Here is a 25,155-nt window from a genome sequence, read left to right on the forward strand (position 1 = left end):
ACAAACCCTGATAGATTTAACCACTTCCTCATAGTAGTCGACAAAAGAGTCAAGAAGGAACAAGAGTAACTTCAGAAGAAGTTCTCAAGGAGGGATAAGCCGAAGTAACCAGAACGTCATATGCGTCACACTAATAACTAATAACCTTGGTTAACTTAATGAGTTAATGGAAACACTGCTCACCTTATGTGTTAGGATTATTTGCTTCACATGCAACTGTAACAGTTATTCAGGTAACAGATATTCATTCGAGGATAACCTTTCTCATTCATAAAGTTTATTCGGTATAAACTCTTTTATGAATCGTTTCCAGAACCGTGTGGAAGTCAGGACCCGATACATTCAGAATTAGGATAACCTTGTCTCTTAGCTTTCGGGTTATCTCCATGGCTATAGACTTATCTCATCTCATCTTTCTATTCTTAGCAAAAGATGCCTCGCGGTAGACCGGTAAAACGCATAGTCAACAGCACGAAAGAGAATCCGCCAGCACAGTTCGACCTAGCTGCTTTCTAGGCAGCGGTAATAGCAGCAACGGTAGCCGCCCTAACCCAAATTCGCGCAAATGGTATTAGTGGATCTGGTAGCGGTGCTCAACCAACCAACCACGAAGATACCCACGAACACCCATGGGAGTGTTCGTATAAGGACTTCATGAGATGCAAACCCAAATCCTTCAATGGAAATGGAGGAGTCATCGCTCTTATGCGATGGTTCGAGAAAGCAGATTCGGTCTTCGAAATCTGTTCCTACCTAGAAGGGAGCAAAGTCAAGTTTGCTGCCTGCAACTTCTCTGGCAGAGCCCTAACGTGGTGGAATAGCCATGTTAAGTCACTAACCCTATCAGTGGCTAACTCAATAGGTTGGGAAAACCTAAAAGAGTTGATGCTGGAAGAATACTGCTCGAGGGGAGAAGTTCAAAAGTCGGAACAGGAACTATGGGAGCATACCATGATTGGCTCAGACATAGTGACCTACACTGACAGGTTTTGAGACCTGGCAGCACTATGCCGTGAGATGGTTACTCCAGAGAGAAAGAAGATAGAAAGATACATATGGGGTCTAACTGCCCCTACCCAAGGAGATGTGTTGTCTTCTAACCCAACCACATTCGATAGTGCCAAACGCTTGGCCCAACGACTCATCGACCATGGAATCCCCCATGGCGTGGAAGTCCAAGTTCCCGAGCCATCAAAGGGAAATGACTATAAAAGGAAGTCGGGGAACAAGAGGAAGAAAAAGTAAACAACACAAGAGCCTCCGCTAGGGAAACAAGCTAGCATTATGTATGCCGCTACAACGCCTGCTGCTCCAGCACCTGCCAGTCGATATGTTGGAACCCTTCCGAAGTGTGGAAAGTGCAACTACCACCATACCGGAGTTTGATGGGAAATGCAGTGTCTGAACTGCCACAGAAAGGGACACACAGTCCGTTTCTGTAGGGCATCGGCTCAACCGATCTCACAAATCCCCGGAGTTGAAGAAAACCAAGCCTACTATGGCTGTGGCGAGACTGGACACTAGCAGAGGGACTGCCCGATAGTGAAGAAATCAGGCACAGATGGACGCATTGATGATCACCGCAGGAGAATCAACCCCGGAGTCGCCAGCGAGCAGCGGTACGTTTTCAAAATACTAATTACTTTAAAATAAAATTAATTTATATTTATATATAAGATTAAAACTTGGGGAAAACACTTAAAAATAATTATAATAACTCACTTATTGAAACAAGTCATAGTATCCAGGAGAACTAAAGGATCCATTCAGAGAAGCTATGATGGCTTAGTATATACATCAGGGTTGTGCATAGCTAAGATGTTGTAGACTGAGAGTGAGTGAGTCCGCCTTAATTCCCGTTCCTTGTTTGTTTGTCGATTTGAGGCAGAGTTACTCAGTCTACTCTCTTATTCATCTTAATTATTCATAACTTGTATATGAAAGACGATCATAGTGGTACCAAGGAGAATCGTAGTATAAACTATCGACACTAGTTATCAAAACACTTTATTTTGTATGTACTCACTCATTGCGGTACGATACATAGGAGTGTTAACATCAAGGGGAAAAACAAATTGCACTAGAACATTTACAAAGAGTACATTGTCGAACACACTAGGGGTACATCATCGTATAACAAGCATTCTTTCAAATCGGCCAAAACTTTGTTCAGTATAGAGTCCGTTACTATCTTTCGCCATGAGTTTGTGTGGTTCTCACCATACTAAGCTCATATGTTTCTATCGATCGTCAAGTTCTCGAAACCTTCGTCGTTCATATCAACAGCCCGACCTAAACCACAGTTTTATCTTTCATATTCAAAACTCCGAAGTAATCGTGCGAAGGGTACTTTGTCCTCCAAAGCCTTATCGTCAGATGTCCGCAGACCGTCACGAAATACCACTTGTCCAGCAGACCAAGTTCGAGCACAGAGGATAAGGATGAATACAGACCACCTATCACTATTCTATGTATACGTGAGGGTGGTATATGATTATGATTACGCAGATCTAGTATGCGTGTTTCTGCGCTATCTCCTGTTCCTTGTTTGGTTGTGGACCTGGGGCAGAGTCGCACATCCGACCGTCTTACTAATCCTAATTATATACGACTTGTATATATGAGGTAATGATAGATGGACCGAGTATGAGTCCAATCATGAACTCTAGGGCAGAATTTCCAGGTCTACGAGTGAGTATACTGCAAATCAGAGGAGCGCAACACCAGTAGTACTGTAAGAAAGCTAATTTCGGGATGAAATTCCATCTAACGGGAGGATGATGTGACAACCCGAAAAATTTTTGCTTTATAAATCCAACAGTCAACTCAACTGAGTGTAAGACTCGTTCCTGTTATCATTTAGCCTTGTTTAGAGTCCGTTCAAAGGTTCAAATCTCAGTACATTCAAGCATTGAGTAAAGGATTGGATCGCGTACACGTAAAGAACCAAAATTGAGCCTTACACTCCAACATAAGGAGTGTACAGCCGCACACATGGGTATGCGGCCACACACCCCTCTCATGGCAGCACACCCCTCTCTTGGCAGTACACTCACATGTATAAGTATAAATCTCAGCCTTCTTTCATTCCTTTTCACCCTTGCAAGTCTAGAACTCGATTTCTCTTTCAACTAGCATCCAATTTTCAGCCTAGATCTTCAAGAACATAAGTACTCTTTCCCTTTTACTTGAATCTTGTTTAGAACACTTGATTTAATATTAGAAAAGGCCCAGAAATCATAACCATATGGTGTATGCGGCTGCACACATAGGTGTGGCCGTACACCCCTCAAAACATCCTCAAACACCCTCAAAACACCCCTAAAAGCTTCCATATTGTGAGTACCACCCCCTAAGCTTGTTACTTACTAGATATGAGCCTTATAAATTGTACAAACCAAGTTCATCAAGGAGTGTGTAGCCGCACACACCCCATGTGGCCGTACACCCCTTTGTTTTGTGCTTAAGAGCCTCCAAATGTGCCTTTACAGCTTCAACACCTGATGAACATTTGTAACAGCCCGGAATTTCAGGTATTGTTATAATTATGATTTTGGGTGTTTTAAGAGGGGACTCGGCGAGTTGGAGCTCAGACTCGCCGAGTAGGATCGCAGATCTGGTCGCAGGTTCGCGACTGGACTCGACGAGTCCGGATATGGACTCGGCGAGTCCGCGCTGTTTAGCGAAACCCTAACCGTCCAGGTTTGGGACATATATCAGGGGCCTTATGGCCGTCATTGTTCACCCTAGTCCTTTGAGAGAAACCCTAATTCGATTGTGAGCATCTGGGGCAAGGTAGAAGACCATTATTGATCTTGGAAGTGTTATTGTGCAAGGAGGAGGAGGCTTGGTTAAGAGAACAACAGGAGAAGCCATATTTTGAGGGTTGGGGACACAGAGCAACGTTATTCAGGTAATATTCCGAGTTGTTCCCTTCTATGTTGATGTGCATATGGATTTAGGTTTTATTGAACCCTTTTGTGGCTAGATTGAGTGTTTCCTTAGTCCCCCAAGCGATTGGAACCCTATATTGGGACCCTTGGAAGTCCAAAATGTCCCATGCCTGAGCTTTTCGGGAATCAATGGAGGTTTTGGATTGGAATCCTTATGCCTTAGGTCAAAATGTGAACTATGAGTCATGGGGTGTATTATGAGCACCGAAATGAGGACTTTACGTGATGAACCAGTCTAGGAAGGCCAGACCTATGAATTGTCGGAGCAGATCTGACCTTAGAAAGCAGTTTGAGCGGTTGCATGGCATGGACTCGCCGAGTCCGATGAACAGACTCGGCGAGTAGCTTGAAGACTAACTGGGACTCGCCGAGTTGTTCTTCAGACTCGACGAGTTGAGTCGGGGTGGCCCCACGATTCTTCCAGGAGGAACTCGTCGAGTCAAGGGGGATACTCAACGTGTAGAAAGGGAATCTTAGAGAATTGGTGAGTTGAGGGCGAGTGGACTCAGAGTTGTTGAACTCGGCGAGTCTCGGGGTGACTCGGCGAGTTAGATCGCGGATTGAGTGAAGTTCTGATTATGGGGACTCGGTGAGTCATAGGGTTGACTCGGCGAGTAGGGTTAGTCAGCGGTTGAATTTGACCTTGTCTTTGACCAAGGGTTGACCAGTGGTTCCAGGGGTATTTTGGTAATTGTTGTTTATTGTTTGAGTTTAGTGCATTGGTGGCTGTCCAGAGGTGGAGATCGTATCAGTGATCGGAGCAGCTTGAGCTATCTGTTCAGTCGGCAGTTTCGAGGTGAGTTATCCTCACTATCTCGCAAAGGTTTATGGCACCAAGGCCAACCTTTTATCGGATGGAAATTCGGGTGGTTGTCAGTTGTTATGATATGGGCCGGAAGGCGTTATATGTTGTAGGCCGGAAGGCATTACATGTTGTGGGCCGGAAGGCATTGCTATGTGGACCGGAAGGTCATGACCTGGAAAGGCGTATGTGTGCATTTAGTATGTTGACTGATTCGTAGGGTGATGTTATGCTAGTGACCGGCTAGGCCGGTATCTTGAATAGAGTAATGCTATGTTATGTGGTCTGTTGATCGATTGCTGACTGTGAACTGTTATATGATTATGTGTTATGCGTATGATTGCTAGACCTGGGGTGTGACCCGGTATGCAGGGTCGTTCTATGTCCTGTTAGGTTATGTATGCCTTTATGCTGATATGTATGCTTATTATGCTGTGGGCCGGAAGGCAATATGTTATGGGCCGGAAGGCAATATGTTATGGGCCGGAAGGCATTACGTTATGGGCCGGAAGGCGATATGTTTTGGACCGGAAGGTCGTGGCCTGGAAAGGCGTATATGTGGTTGGTATTTTGGGGGTATCTCACTAAGCTTTCGGGCTTATAGTTGTGGTTTTATGTTTTCAGGTTCTCAGGAGTCTGTGACAAGGCAAAGGCGTGATCGTACCGTTCCTCGCGTTGATGTTTTATGATATGAACCTGGGAAAATACTCTGTTAAATAATGTATTGAAAACCTTTTTGTAACAACGTTATTAAAATGAGTGGTTTTTGAAAAGTTTTAATTGTTTTGAAATTTTGGTCGTTACAAGTTGGTATCAGAACCTTGGTTTGAGTGAATTGGGGGAACATTCGTGTGACTCCAGTCTCAAATCGAGGAGGATTTTAAAAAGAGAAATTAAGATGGTTTTCAAATTTAGTAAAAGGAGGACGCGGAGGTACGATCAGCCGGAGCCAGTAAGTAACCACAAGATACCATACATGATATTGTTTTATTGAGCTTGATAGAATAGCATGCTAGATTTAGGCTAGAGATCTTCAGGAATTCATGATAATGTTGCCTGATTTGTGATGCCTGTAGCCTAGGGTCCCTTATGGGAGATTCTCAGTGTTCCTCTAGTGGTGAGGGTTGATAGTCGTTATGCATGTTTTCTAGGGTATTGTGGTAGTACTTCATGCAAATATGGGTAGGTGTGGAAGGTAGTATGGGCCCGTACTACTGAAAGCACAAGACCCATACGCGTATCAGGGAAACCATAATCTCTAGGGTTGGGTTGCGAGAGTTGGATCCCAGGTTTGTGGGATGAGTCTGAGTTTTGGTTTGGTGTCTTCCAGTATGGAGATTTCGAGGCATGAGGAGAATGGATCCGAATCAGGATCGGGAGCTGGAGAGGAAGTTCCGGGTGGATCGGTACCGTCTGAGGTTATCGATCAGATGAGCACGAGCGAGTTGGATGCGAGGATTCGCAGGATCCTGCATGATGAGGTTGCTGCATTGTTCCGGGCTGAGTTGTCGGAACTGTTTGGGTCGATCAAGACCGCCATGGTTGAGTATTTTGATGAGCGCTATGCGGCTCTCGCAGAGATGGCTGCCACGGCGGCTACAGCGGCTGTAGCAGCGGCAAGGGGAGGAGCTAGTCGGGGTTTTCAGTATCGGGACTTCTATTATACGAAGCCTCCCACATTCGATGGAGTTCAGGACCCGATTGTTGCTATGAGATGGTTATCAGACGTGGAGGGGCGTTTCTCCACGAGTTTATGCCCTGGTGATCAGAGGGTGAGGTGTGCTCTGAACCTATTGAGGCTCGGGGCGAAGGATTGGTGGAGATTGACCACGGGGTCATATTTCGATGCGCAGAGGGCTGCGGTTTCATGGGATCAGTTCAGAGAAATGTTCAGTACTCGCTATGTTCCGCGGGATGAGAGAGAGAGATTGGCTCGGGAGTTCCTTGAGCTGAAGCAGGATTCGGAGTCGGTGACTGAGGTCACCAGGATGTGTATTGAGAGGGCGATGTTTTGCCCTGAGTTCGCTTCGGAGCAGGCTCAGATGTCCCGATATCTGAGTATGCTCAAGGGGGATATCAGACAGTTCGTGTCTGCGCAGAGGTGCGAGACCTTGTTGGAGTTGCAGGAGGCCGCCATGCGGCGTGAGTTAGAGGTTGAGTTGCAGTTGCGTGAGCTGAGGCAGGCTCCGATGCAGTCGCAGCCGGTGCCGAAACGGTCCAGGACCGTTGATGTTAGAGTGGGGGATCGGAGCGGCCACACTTGTGGGAAGTGTGGGAGGGGTCACACCGGAGTTTGTTGGTCCGGTGGTGCATGCCGCAAGTGCGGAAAGGAGGGGCACTATGCGCGGGATTGTCGGCAGTCAGTGCCGATTCGGGATTTGAGGATTTGTTATCATTGTCGGCAGGTTGGACATTTGATGGTCAACTGTCCACAGCTTTCTGCAGGACCGGTGCAGGCTCTAGCACCGACCACCTTGAGGAGTTCAGGAGGAGGACAAGATGGAGCGGAGCCCCAAGGGCTCAGGGTCGTGCTTATCAGCTTGCGGCAGAGGGATTCAGAGCAGTGCCGGAGGCGGCTGCGGGTATGTTGCTTTCTTGATGTCTTGTTATCTTGCGTTTATTGTGGCGTATTGTTTGTGCTGGTATTTGTGTGGATTTCGATGCGGTATTCGTTGTTTCGCGGGTTTGGCATGGTTATGGATTGGTGTTTCGGGTTTTCGTTTTGGTATCCGTTGTTCCCTAAAGGTTGGTATGGTTATAGTTTGGTGGTTGTTAGTCAGTACTTTAAGTGGGGGAGAACTGGAGAATTCTCCGGGAGATCGATGAGTATGTGAGGGTGCTGAGCTGTTGGGATTCAACAGTGTTCTGTCAGCTCAGAGAATAGGCTGACGAGAGCGAGCGTCGGGTATGCGGGGCGGGATACAGACCTAGGGCATTTGATTGTGGAGGCCTGGGAGCAGGCCGGGATCAAGTTTGAGTAAGTAACCGGGGTTATGTGATCAGAGTATTTGTATGCTTGATGTACGTGATGGGTTGTACTGCATTAATCCCACGGGATTTATGTTGTGCATGTTTCTAGAGTTGGAACCGGAAGGTTCCCACAGTTAGAACCTGAGGGTTCAAAGAGTTTGGGTGTACGGACCCACAGAGATATAGCCTCGAGTGGCTAGTGTGTGTTATGAGAGTCGGTCCAGTCATGCTGGGGACTCTGATGGTATTGTTGGATCAGTTTGAGATTTCGGGTTGTGTATGTTACAGTGCGATTACATTGGAAGGTCTGGCCCCGGGCTAGTGATTTTGTTTAGTTGAGGTAGTGATTTTGTGGAGTGGAGAGAGTGCATGGGCTTGAGAGCCCCTGCAATGAGAGCCAGAGTATGTGAATAGCGGTTACGCAAAAAGGGTGGCGTCGCTTGGGGCGAGCACCGTGGCACCGGTAGGGGGTGGCATTATGGCCAAGAGGGTTCCTTGGAAAAGGAAAAGAGAAAGGTGTGTAACTCCGAAGGGGAGTGCAAGTTCACGAAAGTGAAAGCTGCAGAGCAGAGTTATGGTTGGAGTATTTTGAGTATGGTTTTGAGCATCGTGTTCGCGGCAGTGAAGTAGGAACTCATCCGGTTTGGGATGTCTGTTGAGGCTCAGAAGGGATGCAGGGGGAGAGAGAATCTTGAATTCTCAGTGTGATTCTGATCAGGGTATAGGGTGGATATTAGTGGTTCATCCTGGGAGATGTTCGAGGATATCATCAGTGTATCGGGTCTTCGAACCTGTGGGTGTTGGGGCTAGTTCAGCATGTGTATGTGATTGCAAGAGGAGAACTCGTGAGAGTTGCCCTGAGAGTGAGAATGGGTCTCTCAGTCGGTTCGGAATGGACAAAGTGGGCTTTGGATCGGGGATCCGGTGGTTCATGGTTTCCTAACCCTTATGGGTCGAGTGATCGTTGAGATTGAGAGCAGAGTTGCATCTTGGGTAATTCTCGGTTACAGAGAGTGATGGGCAGTACAGAGATCGTGCTTTAGTCGACAGAGCAGATTCAGCAGGTTAGACAGAGGTTATTGACCGCCCAGAGCCGACAGAAAAGTTATGCAGACAGACGCCGGTCCGAGCTTGAGTTTCAGGTCGGCGACTTCGTACTCCTGAAGGTCTCTCCTTGGAAAGGAGTGATTCGATTCAGGAAGAGGGGCAAGTTGGGGCCCCGGTATATTGGGCCTTTTCGTGTGATTGCGAGGGTAGACGGGTGGCCTACCGTTTGGAGTTGCCAACGGAATTGAGACAGATCCACGACACTTTTTCATGTGTCGCAATTGAGAAAGTGTATAGCCGATGAGACGGCAGTAGTTCCATTAGAGGACATTCAGGTGGATGCGAGCCTGAATTATGCCAAGAGACCAGTGGCTATCAGAGATCGGAAGATCAAGGTTCTGAGGAATAAGGAGATACCTCTAGTGTTAGTTCAGTGGCAGCACCGGAAGGGATCGGAAATGACCTGGGAGCCGGAGCGTGAGATGCGGTAGCAACATCCGGAGCTATTTTTAGAGTGAGACTTCGAGGGCGAAGTCTAGTCCTAGTGGGGGAGAGTTGTAACAGCCCGGAATTTCAGGTATTGTTATAATTATGATTTTGGATGTTTTAAGAGGGGACTCGGCGAGTTGGAGCTCAGACTCGCCGAGTAGGATCGCAGATCTAGTCGCAGGTTCACGACTGGACTCGACGAGTCCGGATATGGACTCGGTGAGTCCGTGCTGTTTACCGAAACCCTAACCGTCCAGGTTTGGGACATATATCAGGGGCCTTATGGCCGTCATTGTTCACCCTAGTCCTTTGAGAGAAACCCTAATTCGATTGTGAGCATCTGGGGCAAGGTAGAAGACCATTATTGATCTTGGAAGTGTTATTGTGCAAGGAGGAGGAGGCTTGGTTAAGAGAACAACAGGAGAAGCCATATTCTGAGGGTTGGGGATACAGAGCAACGTTATTCAGGTAATATTCCGAGTTGTTCCCTTCTATGTTGATGTGCATATGGATTTAGGGTTTATTGAACCCTTTTGTGGCTAGATTGAGTGTTTCCTTAGTCCCCCAAGCGATTGGAACCCTATATTGGGACCCTTGGAAGTCCAGAATGTCCCATGCCTGAGCTTTTCGGGAATCAATGGAGGTTTTGGATTGGAATCATTATGCCTTAGGTCAAAATGTGAATTATGAGTCATGGGGTGTATTATGAGCACCGAAATGAGGACTTTACGTGATGAACCAGTCTAGGAAGGCCAGACCTATGAATTGTCGGAGCAGATCTGACCTTAGAAAGCAGTTTGAGCGGTTGCATGGCATGGACTCACCGAGTCCGATGAACAGACTCGGCGAGTAGCTTGAAGATTAACTGGGACTCGCCGAGTTGTTCTTCAGACTCGGCGAGTTGAGTCGGGGTGGCCCCGCGATTCTTCCAGGAGGAACTCGTCGAGTCAAGGGGGATACTCGACGTGTAGAAAGGGAATCTTAGAGAATCGGTGAGTTGAGGGCGAGTGGACTCAGAGTTGTTGAACTCGGCGAGTGTCGGGGTGACTCGGCGAGTTAGATCGCGGATTGAGTGAAGTTCTGATTATGGGGACTCGGCGAGTCATAGGGTTGACTCGGCGAGTAGGGTCAGTCAGGGGTTGACTTTGACCTTGTCTTTGACCAAGGGTTGACCAGTGGTTCCAGGGGTCTTTTGGTAATTGTTGTTTATTGTTTGAGTTCAGTGCATTGGTGGCTGTCCAGAGGTGGAGATCGTATCAGTGATCGGAGCAGCTTGAGCTATCTGTTCAGTCGGCAGTTTCGAGGTGAGTTATCCTCACTATCTCGCTAAGGTTTATGGCACCAAGGCCAACCTTTTATCGGATGGAAATTCGGGTGGTTGTCAGTTGTTATGATATGGGCCGGAAGGCATTATATGTTGCAGGCCGGAAGGCATTACATGTTGTGGGCCGGAAGGCATTGCTGTGTGGACCGGAAGGTCATGACCTGGAAAGGCGTATGTGTGCATTTAGTATGTAGACTGGTTCGTAGGGTGATGTTATGCTAGTGACCGGCTAGGCCGGTATCTTGAATAGAGTAATGCTATGTTATGTGGTCTGTTGATCGATTGCTGACTGTGAACTGTTATATGATTATGTGTTATGCGTATGATTGCTAGACCTGGGGTGTGACCCGGTATGCAGGGTCGTTCTATGTCCTGTTAGGTTATGTATGCCTTTATGCTGATATGTATGCTTATTATGCTGTGGTCCGGAAGGCAATATGTTATGGGCCGGAAGGCAATATGTTATGGGCCGGAAGACATTGCGTTATGGGCCGGAAGGCGATATGTTTTGGACCGGAAGGTCGTGGCCTGGAAAGGCGTATATGTGGTTGGTATTTTGGGGGTATCTCAATAAGCTTTCGGGCTTACAGTTGTGGTTTTATGTTTTCAGGTTCTCAGGAGTCTGTGACAAGGCAAAGGCGTGATCGTACCGCTCCTCGCGTTGATGTTTTATGATATGAACCTGGGAAAATACTCTGTTAAATAATGTATTGAAAACCTTTTTGTAACAACGTTATTAAAATGAGTGGTTTTTGAAAAGTTTTAATTGTTTTGAAATTTTGGTCGTTACAACATTAGTCCTACAAGCCTCCCTACCATTGGAAAACGACTTTGTGCACTCTTTACCATGAGTGTGCGGCCGCACACTCCCTGGCCGTACACTCCTCAAAGTGTCCATACACTCCCCTTAGTTCAATCACATGTGATTCCAACACTTGGCCAAAGTGTTTCCTAGTCCCGTGAGGTTTTTCCTTGCATTTGGTTGCTTCTAAACACTATATTTATGTCAGTATATGCCATTATATGTCTTTTAGGACTCGTTAAGTCTTGGGAGTTCATTCGTGGAGCTTCTCATCCTTACACGTGTATTTGTTTGATTCACCGACATCAGGTGAGTTCATACCCCGTAATCAATCTTTTAAACTGTTTTAAATGCTTTTAAGAGGTGTGTGTGTGTGTGTGGGGGGGGGGGGGGGAATACAAATTGAGCACAATTGATAATTGTGTAATTGTTTGTTATGACAATTTTCTAAAGTTGCTTATATCTTATATGAGTGATCAAAACATTTCAAAAACTCTTTTAAAGTTATGTTACTTTTTAGTTTAATAAAACTCCATTTTTAAAGTACAAGAATAACTTGGTAGTAAAATAAGTCTTTTCAATAATAGTTTAAGTAAAACATTAGTAAACTATAATGGGTATAGTCTAGAGTTTCAGTTCATACTAGATACAATACACGATAACATAAGAGAACACACAATAAAGAGAAACATGGGGGAAGATACAATACACGATAACAGAAAGAACATACTAAGATACTATAACAGAACAAACATAATAAGGTGCTATAGCATGGGACTACTACAGGATCTAATTATACCAATGAATCACTAACACATTGTTCTAAACAAAAGGTGATAGTTATATTGGGTATACATGATCATATAACCTTAGTGTGAAGTTACACGACCTAGCAACTCGTTTGCTGAAGTTGCGTTTGGTTCCCAGAATCTTTTGACAAGGAGAGCGTTTAGTATGGGAACTAGCCTTCAAATTATGACCTTAATAAAATAAATATGTTTTAAGGTAATTGGTAGGTCAGAATGTCAATTCATAAGACAACTGAGTACTTATATTTTCCCATTACTTTCATAAAGTGACAGTTCCACTTGAAAGTTAATGTAAACTGTTTTCGAGTCAAGATAGTTATAAACTAGGGAAAAACTTACATATTTTCAAACGACAAACATCACAGTCGGGTCTAGTACATTCAGTAGAAAGGGACCATAATGCTTACTTTATGACTCCTTAATGTATACATCAAGAGATATATATTAATAATATCTGATAGATAATAGCATGTGTACTTTCTGCTTCATTTCCTATTTGTTGTTTAGTTGTGGGATTAGAATGGATTCACCCATCCTATTATCCATTCGATATTAGTTATATATATGTTCCGTATACATTAAGTCATCATAAGGGGTACCAGGTATGTGTCAGGTCGTAGGACACTAATTCAATGCACAGTTTTCTAGTACAAAACATACTTTTCAAATCAGAACTTTGGATATGCAAAACTAGAAACTTACCGGTAAAGGGTTTAATCAATTTTATTAAACCATCATTTTAAAGAACCTTAGGTAGTTAACTCTATAATACCTTAGTTTATACATCGAAGGTTATATATAATTAATATCCAATAGGTAGTTGGATGTGTGCCTTCCGCCTCATTCCTTGTTCCTTGTTTGGTTGTGAGCTTAGGGCAGATTCATACAATTAACTACTTGTTCGATATTAGATTATATATAGCTAGTATAAACTAAGTGATTATAGAAGGAACCATTGTGGTTACTATAATATTATAAGGAATAAGGGTTTTCTTAAATAATCGTTTCATAAATTATAAAGGAACTATTAAAGTTAACTCTGTGAGTACCAAGGGAATACACCAGGGTTATATACAACATAACAACCAATGAGATGTGTGTCATCCGCCTCATTCCCTGTTCCTTGTTTGGTTGTGGGCTTAGGGCAGATACACACAATTGATATCTTGTTTACTCTGAGTTTTATATATCTTGTATCCATTTGGTACTCATAGAAAGGATTGTAGAGTCATTTTTACTTATCTTTTATCAAAGCAGGAAATATAGGATTTTCTGGAGGAACAGGCGAACTTTTCTAAACATAACTTACAACTTACATAACTTACAACTTACTACATTTTCAACTACATTTTACAACAACTTTCTACAACTTACTTACATCACGAAAATCTTATGAACTCACTAGCTTAAATGCTGATAAACTCTTTCAAATAACTTGTATTCTTAGGGAACTAGTAGACAGGTACTCGCGTTGGGAATTCAGAAGATGGAGCAGTATAGTTCCAAGTCTTGTTTTGTTATTTGCTTATGTATTCTATGTTTTGTGAACACACACTTTGTAAACACTTTCTTTCTAATGAAATGGTTGTTCATTACTTGCTTACTATGATGCATGTCTTGTGATACTAACATGATGTCCTCCACCCCCGAACGTTTCCACCGTTCCGGTTTTGGGGTGTGACAGAAATGAATGTTTTATTATTTTAAAAATGAAAAATTTTGCCTAGAATTTTGGGATGTTACACCCATGCCATCGAACCTGGCAGACGTGTCAGTAGGTGCTTGACTAGGTTTGCAGTTGGACATTTTGGCACGGTCAATGATCTCTGTTGCATATCTATGTCGAGATAGAAAAAAGTCATGATGGTCTCGAGCAACTGCTAAACTGAAAAAATACTTTAGAGAACTCAAATCTGTCATGGGGAATTCTAAATGTAGGGTGGTGATAATATGTTGTAGAAGACATTTGGAGGAGGTAGTTAATACAATATTTTCAACATAAACTAAAAGATAGGCGATCTGATCCCCTTGTTGGTAGATAAACATATTAAATATTTGATTTTCTGTTGATGAAGCCAATCGAGTAATAAACTAAGCAAATGTGTGGTACCATGTACATAGGGCCTGTCTGAGACCATATAGGGACCTCTGTAAGAGACATACATGATTAGAAGTTGAAGGGATGCGGAAACCCGATGGCTGATGCATATAATAGTTTCATGTAATTGACCGTGAATAAAGACATTCTTCACATCAAACTGGTGAACACGCCAGTGATGAGAAACGAAGAAGCTAAGACGGTCCAGATAGTAGCTGGTTTAAGAACATGATTAAATGTCTCATCACAATCGATATCGGGGTCGCTGACTATGTCCGTTAGCAACTAAACGCGCCTTATATCGAACAAAAGATTCATATGCATTAACTTTTTTTTTAATAGCAAAATACAATTATCCACATTAGTATTTTGGGGTCAAGGTACAGGTACCCAAGTTCCGTTAAAATAAGTGCAACATATTTATCTTTCATTACATTTAACCGCTTAGGATCTTGAAAGGCTTGAAAATAGTTTCGAGGAAGAGGAGAGGGAGTGGAAACCGTGTGAAGATTTAGATGATCAATAGGTTTATGGATACCGCTTCTGGCACGAGTGGCCATGAAACGAGTGTGAGATGGTCCAGACAACGATTCTAACACTTTTCTTTTTTAATTCTTCAATAATATTTTGTTTATTTTTCACTCTACAGAATACTTATATTTGTGGAAGAAAACCTTCATCGACGGCAATGTCATTATTTCTACATGACTACTGGGTTACGAGTCTTGAGTATAACCAAAACTATATGATTGGATTAATCTAAATGTATTGTAATTCGTAACATCAATAATCAACATATCAACAAGAGTATACAAAAGCAACCAAGAAAATATAATGAATCTAAATGTACGTTTCTAATCCATCATTAAAGATACGAACAAAAACCTCCATCTCACTAGCCGAAAGGGAAACGCCAATCTCCAGATCTTCATTCTGATCTTTGCAAGCAGCCATGGATATAGATCCATTATAATCTATGGAAACCGTTTCATGCTTTTTAGGCTTCCCCCATCCAAAATCCAGATCATAAAATTTGAGCTTTGGTGTTCCCACAACTCCTATCATTGTTGTTGGCTTCAGTTCAAAGAACAAATCATCTAAGGACCCTAAATCTTTCACGATTCCATCCTTATCAGTCAAGGTCTTATGTAAACTTTCTCCAAGCAATTTAGCAGCATTCAAGAATCCTTCCATTCCCATTAACTGCTTGGCTTTATCCATGGCTACCAAAATAGTCACACAGTTGCCGAAGTAAGCAGCAGGGATCGGTGGATCCAAACGTGCTCTACAATCGATGGTAAAACCAAAAATTTCTAACTCATCGTTTCTTGATTCTGCTATGCAACTCCAGATATAACCGCATGCAACTGTAAAAGATGATACATATACTAAACTAGGCAGTTGGGTTGAAACCAATTTCTTCAACCGATTGATGACACTTCGTGTCAAGATAACTGTCGCTCGAACTTTATCAGTTGGCCCTGAAAGACTTGGAGGTTGATACTCTTCGTTAAAAGTTTCAACCTTTGCGTTCTTCAGATAACTTTCATCAAGTTTCGGGTATTTAACAAGTCGATCATAAATGGGTAAACTCCCATGAGTTAAAAACAACTCATCTGTTCCTGATTGAGCTATCGAAGTCCACGCCTTCAAGAAACAAAACCGCGTGGTAGCATCACCCAAGCTATGATGATTCGTCAAGCCAATAGAAAATCCATTGTTCGGAAAAAGTGTCACTTGAACGGAGAAGACTGGGATTGTTATGAAGTCGGAGACTTTAACAGTGCGTTTGAGAAGAGGTACAAGATGATAAAACTTGTCACACTCTCGAGGATGGTTTCCTATAAGATAGTTGAAATCAAGGTTACATTCTGCGAACGTAACATCGACGTAATCACCTTCAACATATCGGATTTCAGGTTTTTTATCAGAGGAAGGAAACACGATCAAGTTGCCAACGAATGGAAAAAAATGTTGAAGGGTGATTGATAATGAATTTTTCAGTTTGGGAACGATGGTTTTAGTGAAGTGTGATTTAGTGATGGGGAGGTCATAGAAGAAGACGGTGTTAACCGGAGGGAAGGTTAGCCATAAGAAGTCAAAGAAAGTGAGTGGCAGGGACCTGTTGGATACGGTGGCCGGAGGTGGCGATACTTCTGATTCTTCAAGAGTAGTCAAGACTGGAGGGGAACCCATTTTCAATCAGCACCCTCTGACTGTTTTAAGGTCCCAAAAGTAGTGAAGTTATATAGAGATAAGGAGACGTTGATAAATTTAAATGTGTGGCCATTTTTGTAGAAAACTTTAGCTTGTTGTAGATTATAGATTTTCGGCTACCATAAAATTTTCGTATGGATGACAGGTCCATTTTTTTTTATTTAATTATGATCTTTTCAATATGGGTGTAGCTAATGCCTAATTGGTTTTGTTAAAAAACAACTTTCAAAAAATGAAAGTGAAAAAAATTATGATGCAATTAGTTGATTAAACTGTCATTGTGATTCTTGAATCTGTATTAAGATAATTTAAAAAAATAAAAATCAGTGTGTCGTTATTAGTTTTACTTTTGATGTTGTTCAAATTCTTATCGTTTTATATGTATCATAACTTTCTAATAAGATTTTTTTTAGAACTGTTTAGATATAGATACACTGTTTTTTTATAAATTAAAGCCTTTACACTTGGATTTGAACCATGTTTATTTTATTCATAAATCTATACCATTTGTTTACATTAGGACATGAGCCATCTCGTTTGATTGAAGGATAAATTTCCGTCAGTTCAACCCCCAAAATTGAAATTTTAACATATCTTTGAATAGAACTTTTAAACCAAAATTTTGCAACCGAATAGTAATTTAAAATTTCGTCAAAAAATTGAAAGAACAAAGCAATCTATTCTAATAAATGAAAATGACTTTGTCATATGTCTCTCTCTCATAAGATTAGCCACATGTCATTTTGCCATAATTTGAAATATATTTATTTTCCACTTGTCATTACTTTAATTTTCATTTTCAATATATCATTGAATTACATTCCATAAATTAAATCTACCATAATGACTATCAAATTTTAAATTTCAAATTCAATTCCAAATAAATTTACAGTTTAAACCTTTATGTTTAATATTTTGTTATAATTAACCGGTTTAGTATATATATACTAAACTCATAATTTTAATTAATTTACTTTTTGCATATTTTTTCCTCATAATTTTCACTTATTTCAATTTCAAATTCAAATAAAATTTCTATTTAATCGTTTGTACTTAACATTTTGTTTTAATCAACCTGTATATTATACGGGGTCTCACAACTAGTCTAGTATTCAACAAACATACGCTTGAAAACTAATTGAATAATCTAGTGAGTCCACGCGGGGCAAATGTTATGGTAGTAGATGGGAATTAATGACCCCCACTCAAGACGTTAGACAAATCAATCTTTAATTAAAAACTATATTAATTAAAAAAAAACGTAACAATAATCATATACAAATTTGTTTTTTCCGAAAAAGCGAATCATACATACTTATAAACTAACATTTTTCCTTAAACCTCATGCATTTGAAACCCCCATTAAAATTTGCAAACACCTCATTCATTTGAAACCTCCTATTTTAATGAATACCACTCAAAAGTCTCTTAATAATGATTAACAATTCAAAGGTTTTACAACTTATATAATATATTTAATAAACAATTAATGGATAGTCTATTATAAAAATGTATCTTTTTTACTAGACACACAAATACAAATTACATACAAAATTCACAAAGAAAACAAGTTTAAAGTTTTTTGTGTTGATTTGAGTGCTTTGAACAATTTTTCGAGCCATGTTATTATGTTGAAGTTTTTAATTTATAAGTTTGTTATATACTAATTCTTTTTTGTATTTTTTTTGATTTAAGTATTCTTTTAAGAATATCATTTTATGTTGTGATTGAAATTTTGATATAATTAGATTAGATTCATGATATCGATCATATGTTATGGAAGATGATATATATAATATTGAATTAACTATTATATACATGTTTATATGTTCATGTTGCTTCAAAACAATAATTAATTAAAAATGATGGATATATCATATTATCCATATTATCCATGTAAGCATTTTTTAAAATGTAATATATATATATATATATATATATATATATATATATATATATATATATATATATATATTAGTGTAAAAATATTATCTCAAAGTTAATGTCAATAACATAATCATTTAAAACATATATTTTTCAAAATTTTAACAATATATTTTTAATCTTCGTTGCGCAACGCGCGAGAATTCGTCTACTAATTTATATAAAACAATGATTCCTTAATTAAAAACTATATCTCCATCCATAATACCCCCCCCCTCTCGAAGCCACATGTCATTCTTTTAAGCCTGCTTATTACCACGTGTCACTACACAGATTATCTTTAATTGCATTTCCTTCCCATGCCTCTCTCCCTTAGTCATCACCCAATTTCGGGATTTCCATCTATAATACCAACTAATCATGAAGAAATTGTTTGGAAATACCTTAAAATCAACCATATTTATGTTATTGTGGATCTCACATTCGTATTTGCTATGGTTTTTTTCCAAAAAATCGACAAAAATATTTTGAATGTTATTTATTAGCAAGATATTAGAATCCCTATCCTTCAAATTTGAATCGACTCATCATACACCTTCACATTTATCGCACCCACATCCCCTTCATCTATTGCTCTGCCTCCTACTGTCACACCCAAAAACCAAGGATGACGGAAACGTCCAGGGGTGGAGGACTTCATGTAGAGTATCACAACAACGAGTATAATAGTGCTCAAAGTAAATACAACCATCATAAATATAATTGAAAAAGTTATACCAAAGTATATGTTTACATGATTCAAGTCAATTACATTATGATACAAAATGAACTGTTTGACGATTTATCGTCTCATCCTCAAAACGTTGTTGATTTCCTATTTCACTGAATTCCTAAGAATACAAGTAGTTTTGAAAAGTGTCAACACAAAGGTTGGTGAGTTCATAAGCTTTTGACAGTAAGAGTTTGAAAATCGATCTTTGTAAAGAGATGTATGTTACCAAGAAAAATCCAATATTTTCCTTATAAACGTTATGTGGTCCTAAATACCAGGACCGAAAATGAACAAGTATTCGTCATACTTAAAGATATAAAAGTGGTTTCAAACTATGTATAATCATAAATACCAAAAACCGAAAGCGTACGGTAATATCTGTACTTATTGGTATAAAAAGTGATTTTAAATCGACATAAAACCCCTTTTGTTTTATAAAAATCCCGTAAACTTTATGTATTGTTAGCTCCCTATGTGAGTCGCTATAATCATACTATGACTAGAGGTAACCTGCACAACGTCTTTTAGACGCCCTGATCCTATGACTCTTGTCACCCGCAGACCTGTCGGTCCGGCTGTAGCTAGCAGCGAGGTGTGGGATGTCAACCCCAATATAGATCTATACACAATCATCACGCTCTCCCTACAAGAGATTTTGGTTATAACTTACAGGAATTTGGATCCCGCATTTGGACGTACGGGGAGAGAAAGTCTCACAATCTGAGTTAACAAGTTTATGTGTAGTGTGCGTAAGTGTAGAACCTTTTTGTATGAATGTACCCTTTTTGTACGAATGTGTTATGTGATGAATCATAAACTATACCTATTATAGTTTATCCAAAACGTTTGTAATGTATAAGAACTCTTTTATGAAAATGCATTAGTGTTATAATCCATAAACTATGCTTATTATAGCTTAATATACGTGTTCTAAATGAATGAATAATCTTATCATGAATGACTAAGTTTTAGTCTATGATGATAAACTAACAAGGAAACACATTCAATATTTAGAACTTATTGTTATACACTTTGCTCAACATAATACAAAGTGTTATGAAATTTATATGCTGTTAACTAAATTTAACCTTTCTGCGATGTTTTAGAAAAGTCATAGAAAAATCATACGAAGTTGAAAACTAAATCCGTAAATTTTGCGAGTTCCCAAAATGTGTCTAGTTTACTCATAATTTTTATCATGATTTTTAATGACCTCCAACTTGGGTAAAAAAGTCCATAATCATAGACTGGTCCGGATTGGTGTTTGAAATGATAGGCAGTTTTGTAAAAATCACCATAAATAGTAGAAAAATCTTATGGAGATGTGCAAGTAGTCATTTTAAAGCTAAGAAATGGAACTACTTACACCTAAAACAGTTTTGAAAACAAAAATGTTTAAGTTGTCCAAAATAGTCCGTGAATGGAGCTGAACTTTTCTGATGAAGGCTGTTAGAAAAGTTTAGTTATGTTCTGGGTGTTTTAACTTGTATCCCCCCCTAAAAACTTGAGAAAACCTGAAAATGTAGGGGTATGAACTCACCTTGAGTGATTTTAGAAGACGGATTATGGAGAAAAGAAGTGTTCAACTCAAGAACACTTTGGAGGTGCTTGAAGATTTTGAGGAGCTAACAACAAATATGATGATATTTGTGTAAGCAATCAATGATTTGAGTAGAATGAAGTGTAATAATCACAAGGAGGATGTTAATACTTACCAAAAGTAGAAGAAAATCTTGGAGTATAGCCTTCAATCTCGAATTTTTAGAGAGAGGAAGTAAGAGAGAGAACATGTTTGATCATTGGTGGAAGAATGAGAAAATGAGAGAAGTGTGAGGAGAGAGGAGACTTTTCTAGCATTTGACCAATTGTGAGGTTGGAAAAAGGTGGGAAAAGTACAATGAAGTGACTAGGTATGGGCTGATGGGGAATAGTGACATGGAGTGGGTATGGGTGGTTGCTTGTGTCATAGAATAAAGGAAAGTCAACACTTCACCTCTTGTACTTCACCCACTCTTCTTGGATAAGGTTTTATCCTTAAAAACGTGATAAATCATTAATTATGGGTCCTTATATGTTAAAATAAAGTTTTGGGTGAAAATCCCGCGTTAAAAAAATTAAAAACGAAGCTAAATTGAAGTTGTAGTCGAAAACCGAAAAGAAATGAACTTCCAGCGAGGCTTCTCGGAAAGGGGGCCGAAGGTTCGGTCCCTTCTGATGCTGGGTCCGAAGCGAGGCGAGACAAAAGGAAGCGAAGAGGAGGCTCGGTCCGAAGTCACCAGGAGCGAAATAGACCGAGGCTCGGTGTCACACCCCGAAAATCGAAGGCGGAAACATTTCCGGGGTTGACTCCACGTTGAGTATCAAATCCAATGTACATAGTAAGTAAAGTGAAACAAACATTACATTACATATTAAGAGTTTTACAAATTTGTTTCAAAAGACACAGTTTATACAGTTGTGATACATATTATAGATATAAACAAAACGAACAAGCCTTGCGCACACGATCCTGAACCAAGTAAGTCTTCGGGTACCTGTACTATCTTTGACCTGAGAACACAAGCGGTTTGAAAATCAGCATAACGCTAGTGAGTTCATAAGTAGTTTTGTTTTGTGAAAATGTTTATGTTTCCTTTTTGTATCTGAAAATATAACACATGCCAAGAAAATCCCATATTTTCTTAAAAGTTGGTTGTTGTTTCACACAAGTAAAGTATGGTTTAGTTATCCAATTCATTGTTCTATTTCTTTAATGTATCAGTGTATTCCCAGGAAAGTCCCATACTTTCCTGAAGGGTAGTTATTGTAAAAGATGTAATGTTATTCAGTTGGTTACACTTTTCTGGTTATGTATACGTTATCCAGGAATGCCCCATGCTTTCCTGTATGTTGGTTTTCAATATGAAAAATGTATTCTGTTAGACCTGGTTATGTATAAAGTTTCCCAGGAAGGCCCCATACCTTCCTGTATGTTGGTTATCATTGTAAAAGATGCATACGTGTTATGTTTGATGTTCTCCCTAGGAAAATCCCATACTTTCCTGAATGTTGGTTACCTTATGTAAAAGATGTAAAAGATGTAAACCGAAACCTGGTTATCTGTAAAATGTAGTAAGTGGTTCATTATTACTATAAGTAAATCTCTGTTATCCTAGTTGCGAGTTCCATAACCATACTAAAGACTGAACCTGTGGCAATAAGTAGTCCACAATCTTTTATGACTTTCGTCACCCTTGAACCATTTCGGGTCGGCTGTAGCTAGCAGCCAGGTGTAGGGTAGTCAGCCCCGTATAGATCTATACACTCAATTCACGCTCTCTAAATCCCAGAGATTTTGGTTATGGGTGTAGTCCTCCACTCGCGTATCTCTGTGGCGTGTTCGCCGAGGACGTGTCTCCAATCATACGGAATAACAAATTTACTAGTAATAATAGGATAATCCTCCATTCGCGTATCTCTGTGGAATATTACCGAGGACAAGACTGTGTATGAATTATATTGTTCATGTGTTATAATGTCATGCTTTTAACTGATAAAATTTGGAAATCATTTGTGAAATATATAAAACATAACAGTTTACAAAACCCATTTCACAAATAAATGTTTAAATGATCTGTGTATTCTGCTAGTTATCAGTTTGTATATCAATATTAAAAGCACATGAAATGTGAAACACACACATGAAAATAAGTTTTGAGTACAAGAAAAACCCTTGTACTTTGCTTGTGTTCCCCCCTGAAAACAGTGAAAAATAGTGAAAAAAATAGGGGTATGAACTCACCGGACTCGGAAATGCGTCAGTTTTGGATACTAGACGTTGGTTTGGGTTTTGATTACTCACAATGTCCCTATGTAAAATGAAATAATGTCCATATATATACAATTAGGGATACATTCACTAATTATATGGAACATTAGATTCCAACGAGGTTAAACACCTCAAAACGAGCGTTTGGAGTGACCCGGGTGACATCTTCGGATTTGTAATGGCACTAGGGACTTGGGACTTGAGTTTACTCCCCAAGAGTAAACATTTTAAAGAGTTTGCAACCACAAAACACACCCACACATGAGTTTACGGCCGTAAACTCATGTTGGTGTGATTTTGAAGGTTTAAGGGCTTAAATGGACATGGGGATTGCTAGAATGTATATCTAAAAATGCCTTGGAACACATGGAATGAATTAACACCATTTAAAAGGGAGTTTACGGCCATAATCTTGGAGTTTACGGACGTAAACTCACCCATGGCCAAGAATGATTAGTTTAAGCTACAAAGGACAATCACATGTGATTCTAGTTAATTTTCCAAGCCTTGAAATGAATTTAGAACACCATTAAACCTATTTTTGGGAGTTTACGGCCTAGAGGCATGTTCTATGCCCGTAAACTCTCTTATACTCATGAAAAGTTAGTTTTTGATGCTTAAAAACAATCACATGTGATTCTAGAATTTTATACAAGCCATATAAGTGAATTTGACACATCCTTAAGCAAGATTTATGAGTTTACGGCCAAGGGTATGTTCCTAGGCCGTAAACTCCTATAAATGACATTTTTGATGTGTTACAAACCCTTAAACTATTTTTGGATGCATCTAGATTTTACTACAAAGCCATTGGTTGAGTTTGAAAGCATTTTGACATGTTTTAAGGCACTAAATCCCCATTTAAGAGGAGTTTACGGCCCAAGAGTATGTCTTGGCCGTAAACTCACTTTTATCACCCAAAAATCATGTTTAAAGTGTTCCAAGTCTAGATTAGCAAGCCTTAATGTCATATCTAAGTCCCAACTATGATTTGGAAGGGTTTAAGTTCATGAAAACCTCATTTACATGATTTTACGGCCCAAGCTTATTCCTTGGCCGTAAACTCCTTCAAATGGCTCAAAATCTATGTTTTAAATGATAAAAGTCTTGTCCATGAAGCCATTAAGCCATAACTAAAGTCCGAAATTGCTTAGGAAGGGATTTGGGGCTTAAAAACCCATGCTATATGAGTTTACGGCCCATGAAGGCTCCATGGCCGTAAACTCATGAATATGGTCTTAATCCATGCTTTGAACTCAAATTTGAAGGCTAAGAAGGTTACAATACAAGGTTGGGAAAGTACCTTAGAGATTTGAAGCCTTAGATTTGAGATTTAGACCTTAATTCTAGCTTGAGGAGAGAGGTTGTGAGAGTTTAATGAGAAATTGGCCAAAGGCTTCAAATGAAGTCTTAAAACACTTTATATAGTGTTCGGGAATTAGACACGATAGAATTTTACCCGATACCGACGTTACGTGAGGCTTTTTGTCATACCCGACCAAATTGTCGTGACTCGATACGGTCGATTCTATACTTATTCCGATTACTAAAGTGGGGAGTTAAAATGATTTCTAAATGTATTAAGATACTCATTAAGTCATTTTAGGTCGATATAAACTAATGAATTAATAAAATGGCGAAATTGGAAACGAATTTGAAAATGATGTTTGGTTGATCGGATTGGATTACAAGTTGTGGTACAAGAAGTGATATGAAATTTTGGGTTGTTACATTATCCCCCCGTTAGAGGGAATTTCGTCCCGAAATTCAAGACAAGAAATAAAAGAAAATACAAATCATGGATCTAGAAAGAGTTGTGGATACTTCTGTTTCATTGAGTCTTCTCGCTCCCAAGTGAACTCCGGCCCCCGCTTGGCATTCCAGCGAACCTTCACCAACGGGATGCGACTCTGTTTCGTCCGTTTGACTTCTCGATCCATAATTTCGATCGGTTCCTCCACGAAGTTGAGGTTTTCATCGATCTCAATTTCGTCTAATGGAATCACTAGGGTTTCATCGGATAGGCACTTCTTGAGGTTTGAAACATGAAAGACGGGATGGATGTTACTAAGTTCGTGAGGTAGATGAAGCTTATAGGCTACCGGACCAACTCTGGCGATGATTTCAAAAGGTCCAATGTACCTCGGATTAAGTTTCCCACGTTTACCGAAGCGTACAGT

General features: G+C 40.2%; 1 pseudogene; it reads right to left on the reverse strand.

Annotated features, from left to right (window-relative positions):
- Window positions 1-15,026: 15,026 nt before the first annotated feature.
- Window positions 15,027-16,539, reverse strand: LOC145069179 (malonyl-coenzyme A:anthocyanin 3-O-glucoside-6''-O-malonyltransferase pseudogene; annotated as a pseudogene).
- Window positions 16,540-25,155: the final 8,616 nt, after the last annotated feature.

Source organism: Lactuca serriola, chromosome 8 (assembly GCF_051521515.1).
Source record: "Lactuca serriola cultivar US96UC23 chromosome 8, Lser_US96UC23_V15, whole genome shotgun sequence".
Taxonomy (NCBI): Eukaryota; Viridiplantae; Streptophyta; class Magnoliopsida; order Asterales; family Asteraceae; genus Lactuca; species Lactuca serriola.